Raw genomic sequence first — 13,180 nt, 5'->3', positions numbered from 1 at the left:
TATATATATATATATATATATATATATATAGATATATATATATATATATATATATATGCACCGCTCCGGTAGCTCAGTCGGTAGAGCGCTGAGCTGCAAGGCTTCACGGCCAAACAGACGGCGGTTCGAGCCCCGCTCAGGCCGGATTCTTTCCGTTGACTAGGAGTGGTTACTGTCCTTCCTTGAACAAGGGGGATGGGATGTGTGGTGTGTGAAAGCGAGTCTAACTCGTGATCAGGCCTTGGTGAATTACACACCGTCACACACAAGGCGTGCCAACCCTTGATCCCCTTCAGGGCCAGAACAGAAGAGATGTAAGAACAGTATCATTCCCGCCATCGTCAATATCACCAACTCGTCCTCCCCTTAGCAAACGTAGCTGGTTTACTAGTGTGCACCTGACAATACATGTTGACCCTTGGTTAGTTGCCTGATGCTTGTTACCTTGTGATTTGTTAGCTTTGCTCTGTATGTTTATATATATTCAACCACAAGGCTGCCTTTTAGCCTCAGTAAATTGTTTTATTATTATTATTATTATTATTATTATTATTATTATTATTATTATTATTATTATTATTATTATTATTATTATTAGTCCATCTCCTTAATTCTCCTCCATATGTTCTCTTTTTATCTTGAACCTCGATCTTCGTTAGTGATTTATTGTTGAATATCTTTTTTGATTTTCTCATTTTTCATTAACAACAGCAGCAACTCCAGGGGCAATTACAGCAGAAACATACGAGAGAGGAGATAAAAATGAAGGAACAGGAGGAGGAGGAGGGGAGCGTGGTGGTGGTTTCCGAGAGGGGACACGCTATTGTTTTAGTGACACAGGAATGTTCATGAGAGAGAGAGAGAGAGAGAGAGAGAGAGAGAGAGAGAGAGAGAGAGAGAGAGAGCGCTCATACTTTCACATTGCTTATCCTACCTGAATATACTTTGCCTTTTCCCCTACTTTGTTTACTCTCTCTCTCTCTCTCTCTCTCTCTCTCTCTCAAATACCTGTCTGCCGCCTCCCGTCACTTATCACCCCACCGTATAAACATGCAATAAGAATGAGGGAGGAGGAGGAGGAGGAAGTGTGTAGTGGGGGTTGGGAAAGAAAAGGGGTGGTGAAGAAGGGGCCAAGATGATGTGGTTGTGGGGTTACCGTTCGGTGCTAGACACAAACCTACCTATTACAACAACAACAACAACAACAACAAAATCTCACTCTGTATCCTCGTGAAATTTATTTATGCACCAACAGTAATTCCCTTATTATCACACGGAGCCTTTTCTTTACGTATCTTTTTTTTCTTTTTTTCTGTGCGTTGTCACGTTATGAGTTGTGTGTGGTTATGGAGTTTATGTCTGGTTAAGTAAGAGTTCGCTGGGTTCGGCTGGGTCAGCTTCGGGTGGTTTGGGTTAAGGTAGGATGGTTTAGCGTTTGTTTTAGCTAAGTAACGTCTAGTTTACATTAGGTGGAGCAGTGGTTAGCGTGCCTGGCTACCACTCCGCGGGCCTGGGTTGGAATGCCGGCCTAGGCAGTCAGCGTGCAGCTCACCCAGCTATTCGTCCTTCCTTTCGGACTGGTCGATAAATGGGTGCCTGATGAAACCTGGGGAAGGTAAACTGTGGTAACCGGGATGTCACACTGGGGTTATAAGGTCCTCCCACCACAGGCTGAATGTTCTGACGGGTCGGAGATGAGCACCGCCGCCTCGTGCAGCTATTACGTATGCTCCCAACTTTGCCTACCGGTATGTTAGAGGTAGGATATGCTGGGCTAGGCCACGTAAAAGTAGGTTAGGTTAGGAATTGGGATTGAAGGTTAGGTGTGCTTATGTCAGAATGAATTACGTTAGGTGTTGGGGTAGTTCACGTTACGTCAAGTTCGGTTGCGTCAGATTTTAGGTTACGTCACGCAGCGTTCAGGTAGGTCAGGGGAGGTTAGGTTAGGTTGGTACGCCTGCCTCGGCCCCTCCCCCGCCCCGCGCCTGCCTGGGTTCCAATAACGCCTCATGTGATGTATCGTGACACTCCTGACGTTGTATTAGGGAGTGGATATGTATTTAGGCTCGTCTAAGGGGCTCTTCGGCTTCCTATAAGATACTGTTATGGTAGTTGTTGTGTGAAACGATGCGCTATTATTTTTTCGTTATCATATCTATGTTTTTTACGAGTTTGTATTTCGTATTTTTTAATTTTTTCACTAACTCATTATTTGACGTTTTTATCTGTGAATCTAAGGCCCCGAGCACACTAGCGACTTTGTAGAGCCACAAGTGGCTGCGTTTTGTGGCGGGGATATTTTCTCCCATAGGTTCCCATTGTTTTCAAGCTTTGCCGATCACACTTGTGTCTGTGGCTCGCGACTGTGGCAAGCTGTCGCTCGTCCCCGCCACAAACAGCGCATTTTGTGGCGGCGTTTTGTGGCTGACTGAGAGCACACTAGCGACCTCTGGCGACCACATGTGGCTGCTAATCAGTGATGCAGGAAACTTTCCTGGGTCATCCTAAAGTAGTAAAAAAATTTATCATCATCTGCTCTTAAGTCACTCATTATCATGTAAAACTGTCCGTGGGTCAATCTCGAAGCAGTAATTGGGTGCATCCATAGCGCTCTCCGACGACGGCGGCGGCGACGTCGCAGAAGTATAAGCAGTGACAGTGCCTCTTCCTCAGAGTCCATGCTGAAACTGAGATGTAGTGATATCGATGTGGCGACCAAATGTGGCCGGGTATTCAAAACATAACCACATGTGGTCGCCACATGTGGTCGCAACTTGTGGCTCTAAAAAGTGGCTAGTGTGCTCTGGCCCGCCACTTTGCGCGGCCACTTGTGGTGCCACAGAGTGGCTAGTGTGCTCGGGGCCTAATGACTGATATCGTGATTTGATTGTATAGTTTACTTTTTTCGTTTATTTCCCCCTTCGTGTTTTATTTTTATTGGTATATTTTTACTCATTTTCCCCCGATATCGATATTAACCGTTTTTGTATTCATCGTAAGATCGTGATTTGATCGTATATTTTATTATTTTCGCTATTTTTCCCCCTTTTGGTGTTTTTTCTCCCATTATCCTCATTTTCCACGATATCGATATTCCCCGGTTCTCTATTCATCGTGACATCATGATTTGAGTCTCTTTCTTTTATTTATTTTTATTTTTTCCCTTATGATTTTTTTCCCCAATGTTCTTCCTCATTTTCCCCCGATATCGGTATTCCCTGTTTCCGTATTCATCGGCGTCCGTGTCTGGCTCGCGGGGTAGAGGAGCGTGTTTGTTTTTCATAGTTCTGTGTCTTCCCGTGTTTACAGCGTGACGCCATCGGGCCAGACACTGCTCGTAGCAAGGGAGGAGGGGGTAGGGTTGGGGTATAAGAGTCTTGAGATAGGTAAGCTGTGATGGTTTGGCCCAGTGTTGAGTTACGTTTAGTCTGTGCCAGGCATTCGGTCAGTCTTGCGATAGATATATAAGCTGTGTAATAGTTTGGTTTAGTGATATGTTTTTCCCAGTCTATGCCAGTCAGTCAGTTCGTCTTGAGATGGGTCAGGTGTGGAATAGCTTGGTCCAGTAATGAGTTAAGCTTTACCAGTCATTCGCCCAGTCTTGAGATAGGTATATAAGCTGTGTAATAGCTTGGTTTAATATTACGTTGTTTCTAGTCTATGCCAGTCAGTCAGTTCGTCTTGAGATGGGTAAGATGTGGTTTAGCTTGGTATTGTATTGAGTTAGTCTATACCAGTCAGGCAGTCAGTCAGTCTTGAGATAGATAAGCTGTTAAATGGTCTAGTCTGGAGTAGTGTATTAATATTGTATTGCTTTTAATCTACACCAGTTAGTATGTCAGTTTTGAGATAGGTAAGCAGTGAAGAAGTTTGGCTCGGTACTGTTATTTTTAGTCTATTAGTCAGTCACTCAATCGACTAATTCCTTCATTAAGTTAGTTAGCACATCTGTATTAAATTTTACTAATGCCTACATAGACTTAATGTTTACTTCTGTCGTGATATTTAGAGCAAACTCGCGAGTTATTCATTCTGTAAAATTACCACTATTATGCAAAAGGCGAGGAAAAAAAATATTCCTTTGTCAATTATTATATGAAGAAATACATACAGTGAATAGATGAGTCATTAGTACGGTGTTTACGTTAACTTTTCCTATCAGTTAGTTCACATTTCTATTGTTAATTCGTGTAGTGAGTAACTGGTGGAGAAAAATACTCGAGATAAATGATTGCAATGGGTTGGAAATGGCAGAGTTCATCCACAAAGTCAGTAGAATTATTTTGGAATTAAGTGGATTCAGAAGGCATAATAATTTCTAGCTTTATGATTCTCCCCTTTTCATTAATGACATGCAGGTATTAGGGGAACACGAACATAGTGCACTGGGCTTATGGATGCTGGGTGAGAGGGGGACGGGAGTGAGGTTATCCATTGATTGTTTAGCTGCTCATACAAGTTCATTTCCTCGTGCATTCCTTCCCTTTACTAGTGCCATCGAGTTTTTAAAGGGAAGGTGCAATGTGTGGTATTGGCGATCTTTAAGGTGGGCAAAAAGGGACTGAGATTATCCATAGATTGTTTAGCAGCTCACCAAAGTTCATCTCCCCTCATGCATTGCTCCCCTTTTCTAGTGGCACTGATGTATTGAGAGGAAGGTGAAGGGTCCGCGGTATTAGTGATCTTAAGAATGGGCAGAAAGAACTGAGGCTGTTATCCATCGAAATAGTTCGCTCAGTAGCTAAATAGTGTTCCCCTTGAGCTGCACCTGTATTCCTTCCTTTACTGGTGAAGGGTGCGTGGAGCCTCTGGTCACGGGGCGCTAGGAAGAGACGATGTTGTAATTACCTTGCAATATAGTTTGTTTAATTGCTGACCAAAATCCAGAATCAGACATACCTTCCCTTCCTTACTAATACCACGGAGTCATGAGAGGGACGGCGAAGGGTGCAGAGTAGTGGTGGTCGCCAGGTGAGGGGAAGGGGTGAAGGGTATTCATCGATATAGTTATTTGTTCGTTAAGCAAACTTCACCTCTGCATGTTCATTCCTTCCCCTCCATTGTCACAGATTTAGGAGAGGGTGGCGAAGGGTGCGTGGTGGGGCCGGTGGTTGCTGGGTGTATAAAGGGGCTGGTACAATGGGCAAATTTTCCGTGGATCTTCAGTCAGACCACGATTTCTGCTGGCGTGGTTTTCATATTTCCGTGGTTTTCTGACGTGTCCACGATCTTCCAAAGCTGCGGTCGATTTCACCGAAGGACGACGGTATTACTCACCATCATCATCATCAGCAGCAGCAATAACAAGAAACAAATGAGAACCACGCTAGCGGAAATCGTGCTTTGACTCAAGATTCACGGAAAATTTGCCCAGTGTAATAGTGCCATATTTTTAAACATTTCTGCGCTTAGACACACCTATTTGACAAGGCTTTCGTAGGAGTCGTGGGCATTTCCAGGAGTAGTTTTATGACCCTGGTGGTAATCTGACCCTTCTTCTGTATCATGAGTCTAAAACACCGCTCATGAGGACCCGACTGATCTCCTGCTTGGCCGTTGAAAATAGTTGTTGTGAGGGGTGGAAGCGTCTGACAATACCGACCATAGCCCCTTAAGGTCCATATTCTTAAACGTATCGGGCTCCCATTGCGACTAATTTCCAAGGCCACGGAGAAGACTGACCGGGTATTCTTGTGTGATTTTCCTGTTCATGGTGCAGAAGTCGTATAAAACTATCACTATAAAGTCGTATAAAACTATCACTATAAAGTCGTGTAAACTATCACTATAAAGTCGTATAAAATTATCACTATAAAGTCGTGTAAAACTATCACTAGCATGACGAATCAGTCCATGGCAACCCAAGCAAATTTTACGACAGGCTTTTCAAACAGGCTAACTCCGTGTCGATACGTTAAGGAATACGTACTTGAGGCAGGGACTGAGTTTATCCATCCATATCGTCTGTTTAGCTTCTTACACATGTTCATCTTTACACATGAACGCTAAAACAGATGAATAAGGGTGCGTGGTACTGATGGTTGCTGGGCGTGAGGGGAGGAGTCACTTGAACCATCACTATTGTCCTTTTTAGCTTTTTACACATGGTCACCTCTCCACATACACGCTGAATTAGACGAATGAGAGTGCTGGTAGTGACGGAGGCAGAGGAACAGTGATGGAGTAGGAGGTGAAGAAAGAAGAGGTGGTGAGGGAGGAGGAAGAAAAATAAAATCATCGGATAAACTCCTAACACGTTCACTTATGCGCATGCACGGTGAATAAGGTTGAATAACGGTGCGAGGTAATGGTGGTTGATGCGTAGACGGAATATACAAAGAAATTACTCACCCCAAACAAATATTCAAGTAAGTGCACATCGTTTTACCTTTGTGTTCCTGCAGGGGAGCGCTGATCTCGACACAAGCACCCTCACGCCTGGGATTATGAGAGGGGTGATGCCTGATGCAGTATTTAAAGGCATTTGAAGGGGAGGGAGCAGAGGGGACGCTGGCTGTAAGGTCTTTATGCTCGCCTCTGCCTCCACAATCCCTGAACCCGTGCATGTTGTTCCCTGTGCTACCTGACGAGGCCGAGGATAGGGATCACGTGACCTCGGTGTGTTGTGCAGGTGTTACGCGTCTCATTCCCACACTGACCTGCACTGGAGAGGTGAATGGAAAGGTTAATTGGCTTGGGTGTTACATGTCCGTCTGTGCAAGGGCGCCAGAAAGGGTCAGGAGTGATTTATGCTCGTGATAATATGGCTTGTTGGGAACGAGGTTGGATAATTTTGTAGAGGGCCACGTCGGAAATCTGTGTTTGTATATACTTTCATGTGTCATCCAAGGTAATTTTTTTTATATATGTACACCAAATAGAAATAAGTAGATTAATCAATAAGTTTACCGTTCAAGGAAAAGTCAAGTGTGTGTGTCATTGTAGAGGGCCACGTCGGAAATCTGTGTTCGTATATACTTTCATGTGTCATCCAAGGTAATTTTTTTTATATATATGTACACCAAATAGAAATAAATAGATCAGTTAATAAGTTTACCGTTCAAGGAAGTCAAGTGTGTTTGTCCTTGTAATCATTTATCTGCATCCACTGATCTCTTATATACATGACAGAGAGAACCGAAAGTGATGCATCTTCAATATGCTCTCATTATACTTCATTACTCATACGGGTTGCATTTTTTTCCCCATAATTCCTGAGTCTGGTAACAAAACATACACAAGAGTTAATGACAGCCTAGTTAAAGCATCGTCTCCCCTGAAGTCATGATTTTCTTTTTCATCTCGTCACTGGCAGAAGAAAACGGAAGGGTGAGGACTTGGGATGCGGGGGAGGAGAGGAGAGGAGGAGGAGTGAGGAGTCCCAGGTGGGTTTAGTGTGCTGTCAAACGTTCGGGAGGGAGTGTTGTCGCCGCTTTGCTGGTGCCCCTCCCCTTAGTCGCTTGTCACCTCAGTTTCCGTGTGCTACAGCTGTGCCCGTGTGCCAGCCGCGTGTGTCGGTGTGTGTGTCCGTACGTGTGTGAGGTGCGCGGATCACCTGAGGGCACACACGCACTCCTGTATATAGTGGTTACGAAGTGTGCAGTGATTTGAGGCGTGATATCAAGTTGTCTTCCGCGGGACACGCAGTGGACATGGGTGGCCGAGGAGGTGCCGCCTGAGGAAAGGTAAATTGATTGAGAGGTGGATGAGTGGACAGGTGTATTAATTAGTTACAGGTGTGGGTTTAGGTGTTTGTTTACAAGGGGGAAATATACGTTTTTGTTAAGTGTATTTCAGTTTTCGTTCTAACTAAAGTTTTAATGTCATTTTTTGAAGGTGATGTATACGTATTTGTTCAGTATATTGCAGTTTTCGTTCTAATGGAAGTTGTTGACATACAATACACATGCAATAAATCGTTTTTCTGTAGTACATTACCGCTTTCATTCTTAGTTCTGATATTTATTTACGTATTTACATGTTCACTTATTGTTCTATTTGTTGTACTTACTTTATATTATCTTCCATGTAACTCGAGTGTATCCTGTTTATTTATCTTTTCTCTCACTTACCTCCATACATGCATATATTTATTCATTTATTCATATATTTTACGCGCATATGAACCTGTTTACTCCTGCCATGCAAATGAATGACTCGTATACGTGGGTGTGTGTGTGTGTGTGTGTGTGTGTGTGTGTGTGTGTGTGTGTGTGCCTCGCCGCCTCTCAAGTAACTTATCTTGTGGAAAACTTTTTGTGTTGCGTGTTTTGCAAAGTGATAAGGTGTGTGTGTGTGAGAGAGAGAGAGAGAGAGAGAGAGAGAGAGAGAGAGAGAGAGAGAGAGAGAGAGAGAGAGAGAGAGAGAACAACACCGCCCATTCACGACAATAAAAAAAAACAATGACAGTAACAGCAACCACACCACCACCATCACCCGGCCTTTTAAATAGTTGCAGAAGCAGTCAGTAGTAGTAGTAGTAGTAGTAGTAGTAGTAGTAGTAGTAGTAGTAGTAGTAGTAGTAGTAGTAATTGTCTGTTGTGTTAGAAGAGGAAGAGGAGGAGGATAAGAACAGACAGAGGAGGAGGAGGAGGAGGAGGAGGAGGAGGATGTGATGCTTCTCCTTTGCTTCTTCAATTGCGCCGCGTGACACCAACAGAGGCGGATTGTAGATGCAGGGACACGAGGAGGAGGAGGAGGAGGAGGAGGAGGAGGAAGATAAAAGGAAGAAGGAGGAAGAGGTTGTGAAGAGGCATTAGAAAGATGAAAAGTTGAAAGGGAGGAGGAGGAGGGAGAGATGATGAAGACGTAATAAAGAAGTAGGAGGAAGAGGAAGAAGAGGGGAGTAGCGATGTACGAGGAAGAGTTGATAAAATAGAAGGAGGAGGAGGAAGAATAGAGATTAGTCAGGAAAGAAGGAAGAATAAGAGGAAGAAACAAAAAGATGAAGGGCAAGTAGAATATGACTAAGCAAAAGAAGGAAAAGATAGAATGAAGGAAGGAAGAAGAGAAAACTAGAAAAAGGAGGAAATAAAAGAAGGGAAAAAATAGCTAGTAAGGACGAGAAGAAAGAGGGAAGAACAAGAAGAATATGAATGACTGTAAGGAAATGAGGAGTATTTATTATGGAGGAAGGAGGAAAAGGAGAGGAAAAAGTGGATGAAGTTAGGGAGAAAGAAAAAACAAAACAAGAAAGCTATGGAAAGGAAGAGAGAAGAAAATAAATAAGAAGGGAGGGAAAGAAGAAAGAAAAAATAAAAACATGTAAAATAGAGAAAGAGAAAGGAGGAGGAGATTAGGAAAGAAAGGAGGAAGAGAAGAAAAACATTTGAGTTGGGAAAAAGTAGGGAGTGAAGGAAGGAAGAACACTCAGCTATATAGGAAGATAATGAGAGGTTGAGGGCCCCTGGAAGAGGTAGGGAGGAGGAGGAGGAGGAGTAAAAAGAGTAACAGGAAGGAAAAGAAGTAGTGTCGAAACGCATTAAAGTAGGAGGGAAAAAAAGTGTAGAGAAAGCCGTAATAATGACAATAATGAGTGAAAATAAAGAAAAAAAAGTAATATAAAAAGTTGCAGTAGAGAAGTAATTATGCCAAGAAAGAAATTAAGGAAAAAAAATATTAAGGGCTCATAAAAACTTGAGTATTTACGAAGCGTGTCTTATAATCACAACAACTACTACTACTACTACTACTACTACTACTACTACTACTACTACTACTACTACTACGCGTGACCTTGTAGGGTGAGGGGAAACTAATATAGATTTAATGGTGGGAAGAGGAGTTTTAAAGGGCGGAGGGGGAGGAGAAAAAACATGTAGGAGGAAGAGGAAGAGGAAGAGGAGGAGGAGGAGGAGGAGGAGGAATAACAGGACTTTATTAACTGCTCCCAAACTTCCTTTCTTTTTTTCCTTCTTCTCTCTCTTCCACTTTTTCCTCATTACTCCCTTCCCTTACTCCACCACCTCCCCCACTCTTCCCCTTCATCGCCTTCCTCTTCCCTTCCCTTATTCTGCCCCGCCTCTTCTGCCTTACGCCCTGGTGGGAAAGGGAAGGTTAATAAGGATGGGAAAGGGGAAGGGAGGACGTTGGGAAGGGAGCGTGAGGGTGAGAGGAAGGGGAAAGAGGAGGAATGGAAAACCTAATGAAGGGGAACTGTTTGCCTTGGAGGGCCGTAAGAAGAGGAGGAGGAGAAAGAGGAGGAGGAGAAAGAGGAAGAGGAGGAGGAGGAATAATAATAACAACAATGATAACGATAATAAACAAGAGGAGGAGGAGGAGGAGGAGGGGAAAAAGAACAAAAAGAGATGAAGAAAAATAAATAAAAAATAGAAGAAAAGTCTGATATTGATGATAAAAAAAGACAGACGTATAAAGGAGGAGTAGAAGAAAAAGATGATAATGATTGATACGGAGAAAAAACAATGAAGAAAAAAGAAACATAATTGATGACATTGTGATGACGAAATAGATGTAGAAGAAGAAGAAAAAGAAGAAAAAAAGACGAAGAAGAAAAAGAACAAGAAGAACAAGAAAAAGGAGAAGAAGAAGAAGAAGGAGGAGAAGGAGAAGACGAAGAAGAAGAAGAAGAAGAGACCAAAACAACAACTCTGATGACCACAACAACAAAAAACAACGACAACAAAACAAACTCACTGACCACATCCGCTAGTTGAGTTAGAGAGAGAGAGAGAGAGAGAGAGAGAGAGAGAGAGAGAGAGAGGGGGGAGGGTAATAACTAATTTTAGGCACGAAAAATTTAGTGTTTAATATCTCAACGCTTCACTTTTTTCGGTAATATGTTAGGGCATGTTTATAAGAGGAGGAAGAAGAGGAGAAGGAGGAGGAGGAGGAGGAGGAGAGGTTAATAATAGTTTTTAGTAGTGGTGGTAGTAGTAGCAGTAGTAGTAGTAGTGATGGTAGTAGTAATAGAAAATTATAAAGATGAAAATAAAAATAATAATAAGACGAAAAATAAGTGGTAGGGGGAAGAAGAGAAGAAGAAGAAGAAGAAGAAAAGAAAGAAGAAGAGGGAAAGAAAAAAAAAGGCAGTAGAGAAATCATAAAAGAAAGAACTTGAGGATGAGTAGAAATAAAAGGAGAAGGAGAAAGAGAAGGAGAAAGAGAAGGGAGGAGGAGGAGGAGGAGGAGGAAGAGGAGGAAGAGGATGTCGTGGAGGGGCATGATGAGAGTCAGAAGGCAGATGTGCTTTTGTAATTAGTTCATTAAATGCCACCGCCGAGAGAGAGAGAGAGAGAGAGAGAGAGAGAGAGAGAGAGAGAGAGAGAGAGAGAGAGAGAGAGAGAGAGAGGAACCGAGGGACTAATAAGGTATGTGTTGTGCATGACTTCATATGGGCATGGGCGATGGAGGGAGGGAGGAGAAGGAGGAGGAGGAAGAGGAAGAGGAAGAGGAGGAGGAGGAGGAAGAGGAGGAGGAGGAGAACATGCGAAGAAGATACAAAGAAAGAGAAAAAGGAGGGAAGTGGGTCGGCTCGTGAGAGAGAGAGAGAGAGAGAGAGAGAGAGAGAGAGAGAGAGAGAGAGAGAGAGAGAGAGAGAGAGAGAGAGAGAGAGAGAGAGAGAAGTGTACCTAAGTGATGGGCGTTAAAGTGTATTTGTTTTGTTACGCCGTTGAGAACACACAAAGTGACTCCATACTTGGGGCGTAAATCATCTCCTCCTCCTCCTCCTCCTCCTCCTTCTCCTCCTCCTCCTCATCATCATCATCATCATCCTTATGTTCTTATTTGTTCATTGTTTCTTAATTGTCTTTTTTCTCATTTATGCTTTTCTTCTTTTTGTTATTCATCTATTCCTCGTCTTATTTATTTTTTTAATCTCTGTCGTTTATATTTCTATCATCATTATCATCGTTATTATTACTATCATTATCATTACCTTATTCTCGTTGTTGTTGTTGTTGTTGTTGTTGTATTTCGGTTTCTTCTTCTTCTTCTTCTTCTTCTTCTTCTTCTTCTTCCTTATTCTTCAGCTTCTCCGACCTTTAGCTTGCAACGTCACCATACCATATGTGTCACAAACTCCTCCTCCTCCTCCTCCTCCTCCTCCTTATCGCTCCCTGCTCCGCCAAGTTAATGTGGTGTGGGTGTCGTGGAGGGAGAGTGTAAGTGGGAGAGGGGAGACAGAAAGGGGAGATAAAGAGGAAGAGCAGAGAGAGGGGAGAGGAGGTGAAAAGGTGATGGAAGAGGAAAAAAATAGACGGACCTTACTATCTTTTCTCTCTCAAGTGTGTGTGTGTGTGTGTGTGTGTGTGTGTGTGTGTGTGTGTGTGTGTGTGTGTGTGTGTGTGTGTGTGTGTGTGTGTGTGTGTAACTTTGCATTTCCTTTTTACTTTCATTTAATATTTGCTCTTGTAGTTTGTTGAAAGGGGAAAAGTTGAAACAGAAAAGATTGGAGGTGGGGAAGGAAGAGGAAATGAGAAAAGAGGGAATAGGAAGGGGAAGGAAAAGATGGAACAGAGCATTTAAGGGATTAGGGGAAAGAAGGACGGAAGGAAGGGAGGATGATTTTAGAAGGGGAGTGGAAGGTTGAAAGAAATTGAGGTGAAGAAAAAAAGTGAAGAAAATAAAACGGATGTTAGAAGAAAATGAAGAGAAAGAAACAAGAAAATCAAGAATAAGTGCGTGGTAAAGATGAGGAAAGGAGAAAAACAAAAAGAAAGGAGGGGAGGATAGGAAGGAAGATAAGGAGGGAGGGGAGAAGAGTGAGAAAAGGAAGCGGTTTATTAGATAGATAGAAGAGAAGGGAGAAAGATCGGGGGAGATAAGTGTGAGGAAGAGGAAGGAAAGAAGAACGGTATGAAAGTAGGAAAGGGAGAGGTGAAAGGTAAATACGGTGATAGGTTAGATTAGAAAATAAGCGTTGAAAAAAAGGGGAAAAAGTAAAGAAAACAGGAAAACAAAAAAGAAAAGAAAACGTAAAAAAAATAAACTACATGGCAAGATAAGTAAATTGAGAGAGAGAGAGAGAGAGAGAGAGAGAGAGAGAGAGAGAGAGAGAGAGAGAGAGAGAGAGAGAGAGAGAGAGAGAGAGAGAGAGAGAGAGAGAGAGAGAGAAAGGTGTAGCATAGGGAAAACAGGACCACAAAGAGAGAGAGAGAGAGAGAGAGAGAGAGAGAGAGAGAGAGAGAGAGAGGTGTAGCATGGGTGTGGGCGTCGT

At 42.9% G+C, this 13,180-nt stretch overlaps 1 protein-coding gene across 2 annotated transcripts in view; it reads left to right on the top strand.

The window, feature by feature from the left end:
* Positions 1-13,180, top strand: part of LOC126987906 (uncharacterized) — a 298,554-nt gene that overhangs the window by 8,788 nt on the left and 276,586 nt on the right. The window contains exon 1 of one of the 2 annotated variants that reach the window (XM_050845482.1): positions 7,376-7,685. The exons of the other annotated variant lie outside the window; for it this stretch is intronic. The gene's annotated coding sequence lies outside the window, so the exon portion shown is untranslated. Of the gene's footprint in view, positions 1-7,375; positions 7,686-13,180 lie in introns of those variants that run through there. 2 annotated transcript variants of the gene reach the window in all.

The sequence above is a fragment of the Eriocheir sinensis genome, chromosome 67 (assembly GCF_024679095.1).
Source record: "Eriocheir sinensis breed Jianghai 21 chromosome 67, ASM2467909v1, whole genome shotgun sequence".
Lineage (NCBI taxonomy): Eukaryota > Metazoa > Arthropoda > Malacostraca > Decapoda > Varunidae > Eriocheir > Eriocheir sinensis.
Note: the sequence above shows the minus strand (reverse complement) of the source record. Positions and strands in the feature narration are given on the sequence as shown.